Raw genomic sequence first — 4,514 nt, forward strand, 5'->3', positions numbered from 1 at the left:
CATTTTACCTACGGATCCCTGAGTGCATCATTCATGGTATTCGTGTCCCCAAAACAAATAACCTAAGGGCTGCGTAACTACCTAAACAAACTCACTCACACGGACGACTTAAATAAAATTGCCGGCGCTAAGACAGACATGCCGGGGGCGCACTCATATTTACAGTACATCTTAACCTTAACTTACAAATTTTACACTAAACCATGGCCGAGGATCAATGAACTCTGCAAAAGAAAAGCAGTTAGCAGGGAGCCAGGCTGCCCACATGCAGTCTCTGGCTCAAACAATGCAGGTGACAGGGAACGTGGCTGGCTGCTCACACGCAGTCCAAGGCCTTCCCTTTTGAACTGAACGCAGTGAACCACAACGGTGCATGGGCTGCACAAACACAGTCTCCGTGCCAGCTCAAGTGGCACACGCAATGAACACAACGAATGGATGGGTGAATGGATGGACGCAAACACGGTGCACGGGCCGCCACTGCAGGCCCGTGTTGTAGCTGCCAACAGGGCAGTTCTCGCAGCTTGCAAACTGTTGCCTTGCGGATCCTGGCGCACATGGAAATGAACAGGGGGGGCAAAGCAAAATTGAACGGGGCTGGTGAACGTGGGCAGTGGGCATGGCATGGCAAAGGCAGCAGGCAAACACAGCCCGCAGAAGAAGGCCGCTGCAGGCAAACACAGCCGGCAGATGAACTGGCCGGCACAGGCCTTGCAGAAAAACAGCCAGCCGGCAGATGAAGTGGGCCGGCACAGGCCTTGAAGCAAAACACGGCCAGCCGATGACACAGGCCTTGCAGCAAAACAACAGCTGCCGATGAAGTTGGCCGGCCTCTGCCTTGAAGCAAAACACGGCCAGCCGATGAAGTTGGCCAGCCTTTGCCGTTCAGTGGAGGTTGGTTGAGGGAGTGCGGTGGTGCTGGCCACTTGGAAGGTGGGCTCGGACCTACCTACCTGTCTCCCTCCCAACCTATCGCCTTTGCCTGTCACTGTACATACCCACTCCCTTAATTTGTGAAAAACCAATTTAGCCCCAACTTATTTTTTTTATTTTTTTTATGTTTACTTCCCCTCTATAAATCGTCCCCAAACCCCCTTTATCGTCTTTGTTCGGCTAACCTATCCTGTCACCTAGCCTACTCCCAACCCCTACGTTCCCTTCCCGGAGGGGAACAAGGGAGAGCTAGCGTCCTGTGTCGAGGCCCAACGAAGCCTCAGAATGGCCTCCCCAGAGTTCGGCGATCTATAACCAAAGTGGGTCCAGCGGCCCACAACGACAGCGAGGGGATGGATGGTGCGGAGGGGTACATCTCCTAATCTACCCTATCCATTTAACTGTTAAACTACCCCGGGGCTTTCAACAAGCGCCTCACGCTTAAACTATTGGTTCTAACAACCCAGATTCCCGTCGCCTGTGTTGGTGTCCTCACAATTTCGGGCCTCGCCCCCCCAATTTTCTCTCCGTGCCCTCACACGGTCTCCTGGCTGGGACACGTGGCTCCCTTGGCAGGCACGACCTCTGCCGAATCTCCCGCTATGGCACCCCGGGCACTACACTGCCTCCGAGCCTACCAGCTCCCTAACACCGGGGAGTGCCCCCATGGCACCTCCCCTGAAACGCACACGTGGCAGGCCGGCCTCCCGGGCCCCTTTCCGAGGGTCACCCGTGCCCACAACACTGCCCACGCGGCCAATGGCGCCCGGGCCCCCGCACCGCGCAGGCGCACCCCGTGCCCACTACTCTATCCCGGCCCCCCATGGGCCCATGGCCTACCGCGGCCGACTAGCCTGGTGCCCGGGGTACCCACTCAGCAATACTCACCTTTCGCAGCCACGCTCCCAAGCCCGTCAACAGGGCTCCTGCACCCCTCCAAATGGGTCTCGAGCCTACTTTCCCACCAACAACAAAACAACCTCCATTTTTCAATTTGACTAACCCCCTAACTCACTTTATACCGACCCCGGGGTCCCTTGGGCGGGAGTCACTCCTCCCCCCAATCACTCATCGCACCATGCATTCCCCATTCGCTCCACTCACACAGACCCGCTGGCCTCACTCACTCACCAAGCACATGCTTCCACTTCACTCACCAACTCTTCAACACACTCACCGCTGAACTCTGCCATCCTCCTACTACATCCCCTAACTAACTCGTGCTCCCACGTCGTCCCTTAAACTACAGCACGTTCCTTTTAACACTACGTAGCTAAACTACGTCCCCTCTACACATCCACAAGTCTGTCACTGTCTCCTAACTCAAAAATTACTTTTATTTCCCAACCTAAATCTGGCTACAATCCCTCTAACTAATCCATTCCACGGACTCCATGAGGACTTACCCCTGCCCCATGGAGTCGGTCTAACTAAGCTAACCCTTCCCCCTAACTAGTTTCCATCCTGTGCCCAGGGAAGGGGGTCTTCCACCCCTTGCCCAGGAATCCTGTGCACCCGAAAGTGAGGCTTGCTTTTTTTTTTTTTTTTCCTTTACATGCGCAGCACCAGCGCGGCAACTCGCGCACTTTGCACCTGCCCGTGACGTCATGCAGCTGCACGTGTTCCTCGTCCCTCCTTGGACGGTACCATCCGGCAGAGATACCCCTCCTGCCGGATTCTAACCCCACGTGCAGCCATGGCGTCACAGTGCGCATAAAAAAAAAACAAGCCCCACGTCTCGAGGGGTTCCCCACGCGAACACATGTGCTTTTCCCGTTGGAGCTTAACACACACGATCGCGTGGAGAACCCGTCCGGTCCAAATCCATTTACCTGCCTAAACTTTGTCCGTCCGCGGGATCGGCAAATCCACCGCGTGCGTTTCCGGACCAGGACTTCACTCTCGCAAGCGAGCACGTGGTGGTCTCGTGCGTTGCACAGCACGAACCTCGTGCTCACTGCTGGGTGAACCCGGCACAGTCCCCGAAACAACTACAGCCGCTACTCGGCTTTCTTTCTTCTGTCGCCTTCGTCGTCGCCATTCCACACACGCATACCTGCGTGTTACGACGCACACAGTCCACTCCATCACATTCACACCGGGAGATGCGGCTGCGTGCTCCCGCATGCCAACCGACATATCCCTCACATACCGCTCTCTCACACACACGGTCTCCCTTGCACACGGCCGTTCACTCACGCGTGCCTCACTACTCACACAAACCATACTACTTACTCGTGGTGCTCCATTCACTCGCGCGGGGGCACTCACCCGCGGTGCCTCATCCACACTCCGTGCCTCACTCATACACGCGGGGGCACTCAACCGCGGTGCCTCATCCACACTGGCCGTTTCACTCACACACACGGCCTCTTCCACACACGGTGCCTCATCCACACACGGCGTGCTGGGAAGCACGTACTCCGGCACCATCGCCACCACACCACTCACACACGGGGTCGCTTCCACACACGGGGACGCACTCACGCCTTGCACCACACACACAGGGACAACCACTCTGGGGATTCGTGTCCCCACAAGGGTCTCCGGGGCCTCTATACCCCCCAAGCTTTCCGTGCACCCGTTCACAGCACCCGTCCCCTCAACCTCGCAAAGCACGACCGAACTCACCTGGTCGTGACTCGCCTCAAGGGGGCATACTCCCTCCCCTCGTTCCTGGAGGAGGCCACCCAGGTGCTCGCACTGGGTCCCCACTCGCTCCGTGAGCTCACCCCCATTATCCTCCACTACCTCCGTGTGTGTGTGTGCGTCACTTACCTTGTCATTATCGTGTAGTCTCTCCTCTATCGTTCCCTTCCCGGCTACCGTCACTGCCAACTCTTCACCCTTTACCTCCCTTGTCTCCACTATTATTTCCGTTGTCGTCACCTCGTGTCTCGTCTGACACGTTTTGGTCTCCCCATTTAATTTTTCCCTTTTGGTCACCGTCGATTCCTCTGTCACGACCCTTGCCCAACACGCCCCCCGAATTATTTTTTACCCGCCTCCACCGCGGGCCTGTCAGCCGCTGCACCCCCTCCCAGCTCGTTTGCTCCCACACGTGGAGTCGCCATTCTTATCTCCCCGGTCACGGCCTTCATGCCCGCCTGCAGGCTTCGGCCCATGTTCTGCGTCTCACCCCGCAGCTCTTTCATTTCTTCCCTCATTTGCTGTGTATTCGCATCCATCGTCGTTTTCACTTCATTTGTATTTGTATCCATCTTTTCGTTCATGCCTTTCATTTCGTTTGTATTTGCATCCATCTTTTCGTTCATTTGTTGTGTATTCGCATCCATCTTTTCGTTCATTTGTTGTGTATTCACATCCATCTTTTCGTTCATTGCCGCCAGCATGGCGCATCGCTGGGCCATGTCGGGTGCGCTTGGGTGAGCCGTTTCGGCAGGGATCGGGGAAGGGTTTTGGTGGAGGGGGGAAGGGGAGGTGTCATACACCGCGGCCGCTGCCGCTCCTATTTCGGGCTCTGGGTTCAGTTGGGCGAGTCCGTGTTCCTGCACAATCAACATTTATTGCTCGGGGATTCCATCCTGGACCATGGACTCTACACATTCTACATCCATTTC

This window comes from Eptatretus burgeri, chromosome 1 (genome assembly GCF_056783735.1).
Source record: "Eptatretus burgeri isolate ZD-2024b chromosome 1, Ebu_testis_v1, whole genome shotgun sequence".
NCBI lineage: Eukaryota > Metazoa > Chordata > Myxini > Myxiniformes > Myxinidae > Eptatretus > Eptatretus burgeri.